General features: G+C 51.0%; 1 protein-coding gene across 3 annotated transcripts in view; it reads left to right on the top strand.

The window, feature by feature from the left end:
- ANKDD1A (ankyrin repeat and death domain containing 1A) overlaps nucleotides 1–16,570 on the top strand; it is a 335,216-nt gene that overhangs the window by 97,627 nt on the left and 221,019 nt on the right. The gene's annotated exons all lie outside the window — the stretch shown is intronic.

Genomic DNA, 16,570 nt, shown 5'->3' with positions numbered 1-16,570 from the left:
TGTTGATGACTAGTTAAAATCAAAGGTACTGACAGTCTAAATGTTATGTGGTGTATGATGGTCAGTGTAGATCTGACGCTGTCTAACTTAATTGCACATTATTGGTGTTAAATGTGATGATTGAGGCTCGCATCTTCACTGAGGATATAAAAGTTGGAAATCGATGCTCTTGCTTGGTACTTTAATGACGGAAAGGCAGAGGAATAGTTAACAGGGGTCGGAGTATGTTCTCCGAACGTTATTGTTTAATGCAGCCAAGATACTCAAATAAATGATGCTTATGTCATGGCTGTGCATCATTGGCACTAATCCACTTGGGAATTCTTTTTGGAAAGGATGCTGAACCCTCACCCACACTAAAGTGGTATGCTTGATCCATGCGTCCACTACTTCTCATATTCCATAGTGCGCTTTATCAAGGTTGTTTGAATTTATGTGATCACTAAAAGACTATCAGCCTGATTCATGTACGGGCCGTTTTGCGTGTCCCTAATAGCGATCAATAGCGACTCGCTATTGAGGAAACGCAAAACGGCATTCATGTACTTTTCGGAGAAAAAATAGCGACTCGCATGCGGGCGCTAAAGCTGTTAGCGACCCACAAAAAACGCAGAATAATCGCTATTTCCGGCTACCTGCGATCGGGATTGCGACTCGCAATCCCGATCGCACGAGATTGCGCTCGCAATCCCGATTGCACGGGATTGCGAGTCGCATTCTCGCGGGATCTGGAAAACGGGAAGACGCATTCCGAGCACCGTGATGACATCACAACCAGGAAGCAGCCAAATCCCACCCCCAAACACCACAGTGACGCTTCAGTCGACTGTCCACGACGGAAAGCTGCCACCAACCCGCCGTTTGCGCATCCCGACCCCGCCGAAATAGCGACCGCTATGTCAGACGACCCGCAGCCCGGACCCAGCAACAGCGCTGGCCGAAAGCGCAAATTGAAATTCTCCGAACAGGAGCTGGAGAACCTCATAGAGGGTGTGGTGGCCAACCACGACCAGCTGTTTGGTGCAAACTCCCGGAGGGTCCCAGAGCAGGAGAAGAGGAGGATCTGGGTGGGGATTGCCGCAAGCGTGAACTCTGTGGGCGTTGCGGACAGGTCCCTGGAGGAATTAAAAAAGCGGTGGTACGACCTCCGAGGGCGTGCCAAGGAGAGGGTGGCGGAGCGCCTTGGTGAGGCATCAGGCACCGGAGGTGGTGGACCGACTGTCCCACCCAACACCCCCCTGGAGGACCGGGTAGAGGACACGTTGGAGAGGGAGGCGTGTGTTGGCGTGACCCCTCTGGACTCCTCCCGCCCCACCCAAGACACCCAAGGTAAGTGGCATGCGACTGTGTCCCTGTCCCCTATGACCGCCCCTGACCAAATAGGCTCACTCATTGGCCCTTAGTCATGCCGTGCATCAGGAAATGCCCTGAAGCATTGTGGGAGACGTAGTATGTCCACAATGTAGTAGTACCACAATGCGGCCCGAAAGGTTCCAAAGTGCGCAAATACACAGCCACCCAGGGAATGACACCCAGCATGCATGTAACATATGCACGTCTGACAGTCACATGCACCTAATGAGTATCCACTTACCCTCACAGGTGCGGGAGATAGCAGCGACAGTGAGAGGCTGCTGATCGACGAGGAGGCCCAGGAGGAGGAATCCCTACCTGCCACCCAGCCACCAGCCCCTGCGGCAGCGCCAACACCAGCAGCCAGGCCACCCACCTTGCCTGCTGCATCCGCCTCAGGCCCACCGGCTGCCAAGGCCAGGCCACCCACCTTGCCTTCTGCATCCGCCTCAGGCCCACCGGCTGCCAAGGCCAGGCCACCCACCTTGCCTTCTGCATCCGCCTGAGGCCCACCGGCTGCCAAGGCCAGGCCACCCACCACACCTGCCGCACCTGCAACACCAGCTGCTGCAAGACCTGCAGCTCGTCCACCACCATCTGGGCCAGCCACATCCGCTACACAGCGGCCGACCACCAGGAGGGGCAATGGCCATTTCCACGCCTGCATGAGTGTGGAGCGGCGCATGCTGCGTTTACACCAGCGCCAGTCGCAGCAGCAAGGAGCCATCCAGCTCCAGCTGCAGAAGATCGGCCGCAATGTGGCGGGAGTGGGCGAGAGGGTGGACCGCATGACGGCGGCCATTGACCGCATGGCGACGGCTATGGAACACAACACTGCAGCGCTGGTGAAGCACCGAAGTGTTGCTAGCAGGCGCCACCACCAGTTGCTGAGCCGGCTGTCCACCTATAGCCGCTCCAATTATGCCTCGGCAAATGCCACCACCCTGCTTGCGCGGCGCTCGTTAACGCAGCAGCACCAACTCGTCCAGTGCTGCGAGGATATTACCCGGGTGCTGGAGCATTTGACAACCGCCGTCACTGCACTGCACGCACCTGTGATTCCGGCAATTGTGGGGGGTGATGATGCTAGTGAGGGTGCCTCTAGTGTCAGCAGCCACTCTGCCACGCAGGCCCCCCCACCTAGGCGCAGCACAAGGGCTGCCCCAGCTCCAGCTGCCCAGGAAGAGGAAGAGGCTCCCAGGCGCCTGGGAATTGTGCGCCGGAGGCGCCAATGACATTGTGTCAGGGACACAGGCGCAGGCTGAACTTAAGCCTGCCATGGAGCGTCTCATGCAGTATGCATGAATACTGCATTTTGTAAATAGTTGTTACGAAGACCCATTTATTATTTTTGTGATTCAAACAAATACATTTATTTTGGTGCACACATACGCCTTGTGTAATCATTACAGTTTGCATGCAATTGTGATATATGGGGTGGGGGAAGGGGGTGGGCTAGAAATTGTTAGCTGTGATGTGGTTGCGACGTCTGTGGCCTTCAGCTGGGTTCTCCCCGCGTGCATGGTGCGCATGTGCTGCTGGCCGGTCGTCCCCCTCAGATTCACTGCCTGAGATGTCAACTGGTATCCGGCGCTTGGTTGCAATGTTATGAAGCATTGCACAGACAGCCACAATGCGGCAGCACGCTGCAGGACTGTAATACATGGCCCCACCTGTCTTGTGCAGTATACGGAACCTGCTCTTGAGCAGGCCAAATGTCCTTTCAATACAGTTCCTTGTCCGGATGTGCGCAACATTGTAGCGGCGTTGCTGAGGTGTGGCAGGGTTGAGGTAAGGGGTCAGGAGGTATTCCCGTAGGGCGTAGCCACTGTCACCTGAATGAGAGGAGCAGATGTTGATTGCCTGTGCAGCGCAGTTACTTCATAGCAATGTGACATTGTCGACAAAGTGTACTTACCAAGTAGGTGTCCTTCCCCAAACTCTCCCCTGATCAGTCGTGTGTGGAGTCCGCTATGCCTGAAGATAAAGGAGTCATGGGTACTCCCTGGGTACTGGGCCACAATGTCAGTGATGATGGTCTTGGCATTGCAGACCATCTGTATGTTGAGGGAGTGGTACGACTTCCTGTTGCGGTACATATACTCCGTGCCAGCTGGTGGGCAGATGGCGACGTGGGTACAGTCTATGCAGCCAAGGACAAGGGGAAAATGGGCAACATTATAAAATTGTAGTTTTGTGAGGTCCAAATCCTGTTGGCTCGTGGGAAATGTGATGTGCCGGTGGAGCTGGGTGAGCATGGCGTCAACAAAAGTGTGGAGGCAGCGTGACATGGTGGGCTGGGAAATCCCCCCAGCAGCGGCTACTATGCCCTGGAAACTGCCGGATGCCAGGAGGTGCAGGCTGCACAATACCTGCACATGTGTGGGCACAGAATTGTTTCGCCTTGTTGGGTGCTGCATGATGGGGTCGAGTTCTTGTATCAGCCAGGTGATCATTTCCCCATTCAGCCTGTATTTGGCATAAATCTGTTCTCTGGTTTGCCCCAGCAAGGTGACCCGCTGCCGGTAAATCCTTGCCTGCCTCATGCGTCTCCTCCGTGCTGCTCGCTGTAGCCTTCGCCGCCTCACCACCATGTACATCCCAGGCATTGTGGAACGCCTATTGCTGCTGCTGAATGTCCTTATGTGTGATTGGTCAGGCCTGGACCTGTTGGTGATTGGCTAACAGTTTTTCAAATTTTGGTTAATCATGGCTTTTATGGTTACCACCTGCTTTCAGTTGTCCTTAAATTGCGCCGCGCTAATGTGCGATTTAGCGATTTTTCGCTAATGTATTTCTTTCATGAATGCCGATTGAGACAATATTGCGTTTCGCTATTCAATTCGCAGATTCCGTGGTTGGTCGCTATTTCATTATCGCTAATGCTCGACTTCCCGGAGTCTGCGACTTTTACAGCGTAATCGCTATTCCGCTCGCTATTATTTTTTTGCGATTTCGCTATTTCGTACTTGAATGCCGATTCCGTGTTTTGCACCCGCAATTGCGTTTTCGCAGCCATTGCGGGCGCTATTTCGCTTCATGAATCAGGCTGTATAACTTTCTCACCTAGAATAGAGCTGGAATCTCAGAAAGAAAAAAATGTGTGGTGATTGTGAATAAACCTCTTTATTCCTCCTCCCTCACAAGATTAACAAGCATTTACAATGCAATAGGTCTCGCATTTGCAAGCGTGTAAGCTATTGGCATTGTAAATGACAATGCCTTTTATTTATGTTTTGATAATTAACACACAAATAAAAGGCATTGTCATTTGCAATGCAAATAGCTCAAACTCTTGTAAATGCGAGACCTATTCAAACAAGCATTTACAATGCAATGGTTTCGCCTTTGGAAAAGTTAGAGCTATTGGCATTGTAAATGACAACATTTGTATTTATGTGTTGCTTTTGAAAAAAGATAAATAAATGGCATTGTCATTTACATTGCCATTAGCTTAATCTCTCGCAAATGTAAGACCTATTGTACCCTACGGACGAGCTCAGCAGACAGCAATTAGTACCACACACACCCGGCGCCACACACCCAGAGCCACACACACACACCCAGAGCCAGCCACACACACCCAGAGCCAGCCACACACACACCCAGAGCCACACACACACACACACACACACACACACCCAGAGCCCCCCACACACACATACACACCCAGAGCCATACACACACACACACACCCAGAGCCACACACACACCCAGAGCCACACACACACCCAGAGCCACACACACACACACACACACAGAGCCACACACACACACACACACAGAGCCACACACACCCACCCAGAGCCACACACACCCACCCAGAGCCACACACACCCACCCAGAGCCACACACACCCACCCAGAGCCACCCACACCCACCCACACACACACACACTCAGGAGAGCAAGCACAGCGAGGGGGCAGGGAAGCAAGCACAGCGAGGGGGCAGGGAAGCAAACACAGCGAGGGGGCAGGGAACCAAGCACAGCGAAGGGGCAGGGAACCAAGGACAGTGAGGGGGCAGGGAAGGAAGCACAGCGAGGGGGCAGGGAAGCAAGCACAGCGAGGGGGCAGGGAAGCAAGCACAGCGAGGGGGCAGGGAAGCAAGCACAGCGAGGGAGCAGGGAAGCAAGCACAGAGAGGTGGCAGGGAAGCAAGCCCAGCGAGGGGGTAGGGAAGCAAGCACAGCGAGGGGGCAGGGAAGCAAGCACAGCCAGGGGGCAGGGAAGCAAGCACAGCCAGGTGGCAGGGAAGCAAGCACAGCCATGTTGCAGGGGAGCAAGCACAGCCAGGGGAAGGGGAACCAGGGGGCGGGGGAGCAAGCACAGCCAGGGAGCAGGGAAGCAAGCACAGCCAGGGGGCAGGGAAGCAAGCACAGCCAGGGGGCAGGGAAGCAAGCACAGCCAGGGGGCAGGGAAGCAAGCACAGCCAGGGGGCAGGGAAGCAAGCACAGCCAGGGGGCAGGGAAGCAAGCACAGCCAGGGGGCAGGGGAGCAAGCACAGCCAGGGAGCAGGGAAGCAAGCACAGCCAGGGGGCAGGGAAGCAAGCACAGCCAGAGGGCAGGGAAGCAAGCACAGCCAGGGGGCAGGGAAGCAAGCACAGCCAGGGGGCAGGAAAGCAAGCACAGCCATGGTGCAGCGAAGCAAGCACAGCCAGGGGGCAGGGAAGCAAGCACAGCTAGGGGGCAGGGAATTAAGCACAGCCAGGGGGCAGGGAAGCAAGCACAGCCATGTTTCCAGTGCTTGGCTATTCTGAACAAACCATTGGTATCACAAAAGTTGCGCAGCTTTCGACAGGCGAAACCTAAAAGTGGAGCACAATAAAATCGCAAAAAGAAAAACACAAGCACCTTGAGGAGAGAGGCGACCTGCTCTGACAGAAGCGTGCTGGCTAACCCAGAGTAGTCAGGTTCTCGGGCACACGGGTCTGTACTCTGTGTTCAATTACTTTTGAAAGTCCGGCCCACGTGAGACTGTCCAAAGGCGCCACCAGAGCGGTTCCATCGGGTTATTTTAAGAACAGCTAACTCCTTGACGACAACCCCCACACAGGCGCAGTCGGAAGCGGGCTGCGAGCTGCCTTTAGACTGACAAAGAGACCATACTGGAAAGATACAGTTTTAACAACCTCGAATCCAGCGAGAACACGCCCCGGTTAATGTTTCTAAGAAGTCCCGAGCTGAACTCTCCAATACTCATGTGACCGTGCCTCCTGTCGGCCTCGGACAACTAAACAACCAAACGCAGAGTGACGGAGGCGATGTGGCCATAACGAGCAGGCCCGGCAGGTAAACAAAGCAACACCCGCGCCTCAGCTTCAACATTTCCACATGTTCACTGTGCAGGCATATTTCACACTCACGCATGCATGCAGTTCATTACTGACTCAAAACCTAATCTGACTGTACCACAAGAAGAGGATAGTGCTGATCGGACACTAAATTAACATTTTGTGTGGAGCAAAATGCCACACTCTGGGCGCCGCAAATAACAGATAACAGATGTTTCCCCTACCTAATTTGCGATACTCAGAGGAAATATAACGTCTAATGCTGGTTTTTTTGTACATCATCTTTAAAATTAGTAGATCAAACGCCTGAAGGTAGCTATGGTGTCATCTGGTACAAGCACAAGCGTGACTATGGGTTACAAATGCCCCCCAACAGACATTTGCCTCAGGCATATACCAAAAGTACACACAAATGCTCCGCCCCAGATATTCCCCTAAAGTACACTGAATCTAGTACCAAAAAAGCCAGTCTCATTCAGGACGCGCCGGCAAAAGGCGTGAGGATGGAAAAGCTCCCTTTCTCCCACACTCCCGTTAAAGCGACGTTGACACTTCATCTGTATCAGTAAAACATATGAATGAGCACTTCGGGGGCTGGTAGGGACTAAGGAGCGCTATGCAAACAATATTGAAAATACACATGGGCTAAGGATCTTCATTTGCTTGAGCACAACACACTTTTTAACCCATGAACTGCGCTTCCCAATGAGTGGGTCACAGCAAAACGAGGTGCAGACCAAGTCCTCGTGCAAGGGGACCCTTCTCAACATTAATTAGGCTTGCGGTCTACGCTGCTTCCGGTGCTCTTCTAATGGGTGGTCACGTGACATCAATTGCCCCATAAAACGCCTCAGTTTACTTTAAAAATGTAAGCACCCTTTACTTCGTTTGCATAACAAGCACCTCGTATTGCGGTGCAATTACACTCCTACCCAGCACAGAAATGCCCTTGACTCGGGTCGGGAAGTCGAACAGAGGCTACGTCCTTTACAACAGTCTGGGGAAGGCACAAGGAGAAAGTGCAAAAGGTTCAATTCAGGTGCTGGCACATGGACTTCCAGAATACCCAATTCAGCAGGTCCCGCCCAGAGGCAGTGCTCGCGGCATAGGCCAATGCTGGCACACTGGAGGCAGCGCATTGGGCAGAGTGAGGCACACGAAGGTGCGCACATGGGCAAATAAAGGTCTTGCTCACAGGTGCACGATCTACTTACTATGAGGTGGGAAAACATGGCCCTAATAGTGCACCGCTCACCGTAAACCATCTGGTGCTGGTGAAGGCCTCCTCAGACACCATGCTCGGAGTATACACCAGTTACACAGCCAGAAATCACGTGCCAACAGATAATTTTGGCTAACACAACAGAACCTGCCAGGGCAATGTTCTGGCAGATGATCATTTGGGGGCACCAATGCTGCCCAGGGCAACCAGTTCCCATCACACATTCCGAGCCACCCACACTGTCGGTGCTTTTTAAATGACACCTACTCCTAAAGGGAGAGCAGTCATTCTCCCCACTGAAGTGTTTCACAATTTAAAGCACCACATAAAAAGATTGTAACACACCATACACCTGCCCACAGAGGGTACCCGTGCCCTGCTCAATAGATTAGTGCTGGGAAGCGGAGGGCAGGTCTCACCTTTTGCCACTGGCAACCGCCTCTCTGAAGGTGTGCGTCAGGAAGAAGTCCATGCTGGCATAGGCTGCGCCGTCACCCGCGGCCAGCAGAGGGCGCGCCTTGCCACTGGGATCAGTCCACTCTGCTGTGATGTGTATGTGGTTGAGGCCATTTTGGAAGCCAGCTGATGTTTCCCGGCACATAGGGCTGCCTCCACCGGGATCAGAGGGGACAGTGGTTTCGGGTGAGCTCTCCCCACCGGGCCCCCTCCTCGGCACTGACACATTCTCCACTGAGGCCGAGCTGTGGCGCTTTGGGTTGTGCACAAAGGAGGGCGACACTGGGGTCACTGTGGTGGTGGACGAGAAGGTCTCGGAGCTGTGCCGCCGCCGGCCGCCTTGCGGGTCCGCACAGATCACTTTAGCGCCATGATCGGGGTCCAGGGGCAGGGGTGGCGGGAAGGTGGCGGGAAGGTGACCTCCGGGTCCAACAGGCTGAGGCGCTGGACGCCGGCGGTGGGGCTGGACAACAGAACAGCGGCCTCCGGCTTGGGACAGATGGGCTGCGGCGGTGTGGGGAAGCTCATCTCGGTGTAGTCATCGTCTTCCTGCTGCCTTCGCATGGCACCGAGGCTTGGAAAACAGAAGCGGGCGCCGCACCTTGATGCGCGGTGCGCGACTGAGCCGTTTTAAATGGTGACCTTTTCACAGTGGCACTGATGCAGCAACTAGGACAGGGAGCCTGGGGCGTAACTGTAGTCTGTAGACAAACAAAATTATTATATAGGCGACACTGGAACGTGTTGCTCATTGTTTCGTTCGCAACCCACCCCTGCAAAACCCACGTCCAAAATGGCCAAAACATCACGGGGGGAAAAAAAAAGCACCGCCTACCGCCTTATGACGTAGCGAAAAGCCTAAAGATCGCCGGAACGCCCACGAATCTGCTCCGGCATTGACGCAGCGCAGCTTTCGACAGGCGAAACCTAAAAAGGACCGCCATTGTTCCGTCTGCTCGGAAAGTGAAAGTGCACATGGCTCCCTGAATGTTGCAAGAAAGCATATCGTGCCTGCAGTAGGAGAAACTCATTAAAGAATATAGTTCTTACAAAGTAAAATAGACATACAGTGTAACAACCGAAGTAAAAGTTTTTTTTACTTCGGTTGTTACATGGGAGGTAACAAATGAAGACAAGGCGGTACTAAGGAGGGACTAACAAGCATGTTAAGGAATCAGAAGCCAGCATTTACGAAGGACAGTGACACAAGCCAATGACAAATATGGGCCGAGCTTCAGCTCCATACTCCAATACAGCATGCCACAGAGCATCACATGCGCTGTCCAAAATAATAGTGGGTTACTCTGTCACCATTTATTCCTGTAAAGAGAGCAACATGTCTCCGCCAGTTAATCTTCTAAAAAGGTCATTTGTATTCAACAGGGCTAGAGACCTATCGCCCCTTGTTAGGCACCTTGTATGTTTTGTGTAGTATATGTAGGTGCAGAGAGAAGGAAGTACTGACCATGATGCCAGGAATGGCAGGTCCCATGTGCAGGAGCACATATAGACTGGTATAATATTTGACTCACTTTGCCAAATATTGGTGTGGCGCATGGCATGACCAAGAAAATAAAAAGGTCTGAAAACTGAGATGGTAAGCTAAATACATCGAAAAAAGGTTTTTGCCCTGACTCCTGTTCCACCCATAGAGAGCTAAAGTACCCTATTAGTAAACATTGTGTACGAGCACACAGTTTTAGCACCACAGGGTGAGATGCTTCCAAGTGCAAATAGACCCACGAAGAAGGGGCACTTCCACCTTCCTTGGAGAGCTGTATGCCTGGGAGATGGAGGATTTTGCAGGCATCCATAGATCCACTGATCGACAACCGGTTCTGAGTAGATGTTGGGATGAAGATCCACAGTGTCTGGAAAGGATGAGATAGTCAACAATCTGAAGGCTGTCCAAAGGTGCCATTAGTTCCCAAGATTTCCTCTAAATATGCCGAAACGCCAGGCGTATGTGAGGGTATGAATTAGTTACAGAGTGTGTAGTTTATTTTAGTAGGCCTTTACAGTTCATCTGGTTAGAAATATGTGTGGGAAGCCATGCTGCTGACACGCCTCATAGTACTAGTTCATGTTTCCAAATCCGAAAACATGCACAGCTCAAAACGGCACCTTTGGAAATACAAAGGTGCATTTAACATGCGGGGTATTTTAATTGGCAAATGATAATCTCTGGAAGGAGAAGCTAGATTAACGTCTTTATGAAAGTTTTGAATTGGTGAGTGCATGGCTTAAGAAGGGCTAATCTGCTGCCCTGTTTAGATAGTAGTAGACCTGGACTGGGACAGTGCAAGAGTCCCGGTCCCCGAAGTAAGTGCTGGTGGTACCCACTGTCAACCTCTGGGATAAATTAACCACTGTTGGTGCCTACACACTACTTAAACACCTACACACAGGCATACCAACAGACACATATGCACATCATCGGACATGCCATCAGGCAGCAGCGCACACTGACAAACCTACCAACAGAAACTCACACACACTTACACATCAGATGCCCACACATACTCACCATCAGATGCTATCCCACACACAAACCATCAAACAACCATGCAATTGAAGCCAGGCCCCTGATATGCACATGACATCAAACCCCACACATCTACAACCAGAACCTGTCTAGTTCCCTGGAATTTCCACAGACTGAAACAGACACTGTTTTTGAAGCAGAGGTACTAGCATGGCTGCACAACGGAACACTCGAGCACAGCGGACGACACCGGGCTGAATGGCACAGGTTCAGAAGCTGAAAGGCAGTGGAGCAGTCAGGAGCCTGCTTTGGATGAATATATTGTTGCATAACAATAGGGTATACCCAGTACGCAGCTGGACCTGGCCTAGTAATGGTACATAAAACAAGTGGTCCAACTGACCTGTGGATTTAAAATTAAAAACAATCTAACTCAAGACAAACAATTGCTTGAATGGAACAAAAACCAGCAAAAACGTGGTTATAAAAAACGGTTTATATTGTAGGTTAATCATACGTTCGCATTTTTCAAATGGTTGCTCCAAAGGGAAAAAGGTGATTTAAGTGCTCAAAGTGGTGCTCGTGAAGGGATGGGGGTGGGACAAAAAAAACATCAGTGCCTGCCTGCTTGCCAAGACCAGTGTGCCCTGTGAGGAAGAGGAGAGCGTTGGAGGGAGCAAGGCCCACTGGGGAGCCATGTTGAGTGGACTCCCTGTGTGAGGTGTGAGCAATCGGCTCCTTCACTGATCGGGTCATTGCCCATGTGCAGGACAGATTCGGCGACCCGTGTATGCCAGGAGAGGTATGCCGTTAATGTAACTGTGTGCCGTGCTGACATGCGGGAAAGGGCCATATCCTTGTGCAGTAGAGTAGCTGCGACCTGCATGCCAGGATGGGCCACCAGATAAAGACTGCCATGTGGAAAGGGGCTGTAGCCCTGTTTAGTAGTGGAGTGGTGACCATATATTCCAGTAAGGGCAGCCGTAGTGATCGGCCTGACGCCCGCGGATTGTGAGTTGTGGTGACCCCCTGTGCCAGAGGGGGTCAGTGGGAACACCAAGAATTGCAACTTTTCTGCCTCACTGGAGAAGTGAGGACGCTGTGGGGGCACCATCAACTAAGTGAGAGACCCAGGACAGGATCGTTGTAGCCACCTCTGTCTGGGGCCAAAGCTACACTTAGTCAGCAGGAAACCTCCGGTCATATCTGGAGCGGGACAGAGAATAAGAGATTCTGCACCTGCCGAGTGCAGCCACCTGGTCCGCGTGCGGCCGACTTGCCTAAACTTGGCTGCCACTGCTGCGAGCGCCCATGGATGTGGCGCACTCAGGAACTCCGAAAGCTTCCCTCCTGCCGGATCGGGTAAGGCTTGTTTTAGGCAAGTTGACCCCAGGAGAACTTGCTGCTAGAAGTGCTACTGTGCTAGAACACTGTTCACATTAATTGAGAGTTAAAGTGGACTCTTGAAACTCGTACTGCTAGTAGGGCATACCCTGCATTTTATGAATAGTGAATGGAGAATAACCACTATCGCGAACACGAGGAGAGAGTTGGACGGGGAATCTCCAAAGAAACACTAGAGCTCCGATCTCGAAGGAAATTGTGAGATTGTTTGTGAATGTTGTATTTTTCCTTTGTGTGGGTAGCGGTAGAAAATAAAATGTTCTCTTTTTCATAAAAGTGAGTTTTGGGGCTGGACAATGATTTATTGCTGCTGCTGCAAGCATTTTGCGTTGTGAACCTGTGGTCACTACCCTGTATCCCCACCTCTCACCCCCTGCACCCACCTCCCCACCTCGAGGGACCCACGACTGCTCCTACCATGCTTACCCTGAGAATCAAGTGCAGAAGGGTATTTGGCCCCGTTACTCAGAATCCTTAGTAAGTTGGGTCCTGGCACATCGGGAGTATAACCCCCAACCAATACGCTTGCGCACAGTGTCCCCAACTTGCTCCATGGCGCTCAGTGTCCCCAACTTGCACCATGGCCCTCTGAAAGGGTTTCTGGCAATCTTCGATTTAAAATATTGGTTCAGGCATGATATTTTCATTTTTGGTCTGAGACTGGTCAATGCTTAGTACTGTAACCATGGAGATTCTATTTAAAGTTTGTTTTCTTGGCATTGATGAATCTGTTACTTATCTCTGCAAAATAAACCCACACAATTCCGTTTCCTTTCTCACTGATACTTATTCCTTACTATATTTCATAGTTTTTATCGCGCAGACATATCTAATATCCAAAACAAGAAGTTCCTAATATGGTCTCACTATACATTTTTTTCTTTTAATTCCTGTATTTTAATTGCCTCCTGTCCACTTTTATTTTTCAATATTATTTTCTTATAAATCCAACTTACTTCAGAAACTCAGTAATTGACAGTAAATGAGCCTAGCAGTTCACTGAAAAAAGCTCACTAAGGCATATACTGTGACCCCTGCATGCTAGGGTCTCTCCGGCATAACCGACGTGGAAACAGAAAGCCTCTATTAGCAATACACACTTACTTTGTTTATAAAAACTGCCGCAATGAACTCACAAATTAATTCATTAGTTCCGCCAGTAGCATAGCAAGGTCAGGTGGTACCCAGTGCGGAAAATGTCTTGTCACCCCGACTTGACAAAATGACAAAAATATGTGTTTAAAACACATATTTTTGCCATTTTGTCACCCCCCTCAGTGATGACCCTCGTCACCCCTGACTTGACAAAATGGCAAAAATATGTGTTTAAAACACATATTTGTGCCATTTTGTCACCCCCCTCATTGATGACCCCCGGGGCAGCCCGCACCCACTGCACCCCCCTTCCTACGCCACTGCCAGTATCCCAATAATTAACAAGCATTAGGAATGCATTAGGGCTCTGGTTTGTTTTAAGTTAGAGATAATGGCATTGTAAATGGCAATGTGTTTTAGGCACTCTGCACTACCACTCTGCACTCTGCACTACCAATCTGCACTCTGCACTCTCAATCTGCACTCTGCACTCTCAATCTGCACTCTGCACTCTCAATCTGCACTCTGCACTACCAATCTGCACTCTGCACTACCACTCTGCACTACCACTCTGCACTTCCACTCTGCAATATCACTCTGCACTACCACTCTGCACTACCACTCTGCACTACCACTCTGCACTCTGCACTACCACTCTGCACTCTGCACTACCACTCTGCACTACCAATCTGCACTCTCACTCTGCACTCTGCACTACCACTCTGCACTCTCACTCTGCACTCTGCACTACCACTCTGCACTCTCACTCTGCACTCTGCACTACCACTCTGCACTCTCACTCTGCACTCTACACTACCACTCTGCACTACCACTCTGCACTCTGCACTACCACTCTGCACTACCACTCTGCACTCTGCACTACCACTCTGCACTACCACTCTGCCCTCTGCACTACCACTCTGCACTGCCACTCTGCACTACCACTCTGCACTCTGCACTACCACTCTGCACTACCACTCTGCACTACCACTCTGCACTACCACTCTGCACTACCACTCTGCACTCTGCACTACCACTCTGCACTACCACTCTGCACTACCAGTCTGCACTCTGCACTACCACTCTGCACTCTGCACTACCACTCTGCACTACCACTCTGCACTACCACTCTGCACTCTGCACTACCACTCTGCACTCTGCACTACCACTCTGCACTCTGCACTCTCAAACTGCACTCTGCACTACCACTCTGCACTACTACTCTGCACTACCACTCTGCACTACCACTCTGCACTCTGCACTACCACTCTGCACTCTGCACTACCACTCTGCACTACCAATCTGCACTACCAATCTGCACTCTGCACTACCAAACTGCACTCTCACTCTGCACTACCACTCTGCACTACCACTCGCACTCTCACTCTGCACTACCACTCTGCACTACCACTCTGCACTACCACTCTGCACTACCACTCTGCACTCTGCCCTACCACTCTGCACTCTGCACTACCACTCTGCACTCTGCACTACCACTCTGCACTCTGCACTACCACTCTTCACTCTGCACTACCACTCTGCACTACCATTCTGCACTACCAATCTGCACTCTGCACTCTCAATCTGCACTACCACTACCACTCGCACTCTCAAACTGCACTCTCACTCTGCACTACCACTCTGCACTCTGTAATACCACTCTGCACTACCACTCTGCTCTCTGCACTACCACTCTGCACTCTGCACTACCACTCTGCACTCTGCACTACCACTCTGCACTACCACTCTGCACTCTGCACTACCACTCTGCACTCTGCACTACCACTCTGCACTACCGCTCTGCACTACCACTCTGCACTCTGCACTACCACTCTGCACTCTGCACTACCACTCTGCACTCTGCACTACCACTCTGCACTACCACTCTGCACTACCACTCTGCACTACCACTCTGCACTCTGCACTACCAATCTGCACTCGCCAACAGACACGGCGGACTCGTGGAAAATTAATGAAGTGACCTACAGGGTGAGGATGGGATACTCCGCTACCATCGAGTTCGTAGAAGAACAAGATTACATACGAAAAACAAACAGCACAGAAAGCATCACTTTCGCGATCGCAATTGTTTAAACAAGCAGCACAGAAAGCATCACTTTTGCGATCGCAATTGTTTAAACAAGCAGCACAGAAAGAGATCACTTTCGCGATCGCAATTGTTTAAAAAAACCAGATCTGATGCATGTGATTCTCTACATTGCTGGCCGGCTGTTCATGCGCGCACACAGAGCTGAAGGGAAAAAAAACACAGCAGTGCACAAGCTCCCAGCACCATCTGCCTTCAATTACCGGCACCTCGGACAGCTGGTAATTGAGGATTTATGTATTCTTATGCTCGCGTGTCCGAACACTTTATGCAGGAAGTAGACATTGACAAATTCCTAAGTCCTATGGCGTGCTGCCTTACTTAAACACAGCCTTGCCTGGACCAATTACCATGCACATGGCAAAATACCACACGCAAAAAACGCGCGCTTTCTGGAATGTGGCAGCCCGGACCCCTTTCAGAATTCTTTTTTTTTCTAATACATAAGAGCTCGGAAACTCCGCCCCCACTTCGTGGTGACGTAGGCCCGAGCCCTAAAAATGGGAATGGCAGTTTGAACAATCAAGTTTCAAAGCCATGAATAGCACTGTGTGTAGACGGCATACCTGCTAAAGAATGAAGCAGCAATAGTAGTGCATAATTTGAGCGTGTGGTTTATGGTGCTGGCACCGGCGCTTACTTGTCAACACCGACGCTTATGACAGTCTGCCACACGGTGATGCTGCTTGTCTATTATAGAATCAAGCACATCAGTTCAATATACATACATCATTCAATATATCTTAAGATTGATATCACCTGCCTTCCAAGCCATTCTGAATTGTCACACCTGTAGGGGTTGGTTAGTAGTTGTGTGGTTCTGTCATAGCTGCACTGATAGGAGCAATGAGATGGTCCAAGCTACAGTGACCTCCCGACGAGGGCCCCGGCACTTATTTTTTCACAAATGAACTACTGGGCAATAGGCTTGTACTAAACTACTTTCACTCTGTTCCATGCAGAGGCTTTCCCTCCCTCTCTCTCTTCTTTTTTTCACTGAAGTATTGTAAAATGTTCATATCGGTGCTCCATGAACACAAGCTCGCAGATGCTGCAAATTGCAGCAGCAAATATAATGCGACCCAGTAGACTCCCACCTGCCTCCATCTTGTGCGTTCATTCCACTCTTTGTGAACTTTGGCTGGCAAACTTCAAA

This window comes from Lissotriton helveticus, chromosome 3_1 (genome assembly GCF_964261635.1).
Source record: "Lissotriton helveticus chromosome 3_1, aLisHel1.1, whole genome shotgun sequence".
Classification (NCBI taxonomy): Eukaryota; Metazoa; Chordata; class Amphibia; order Caudata; family Salamandridae; genus Lissotriton; species Lissotriton helveticus.
Note: the sequence above shows the minus strand (reverse complement) of the source record. Positions and strands in the feature narration are given on the sequence as shown.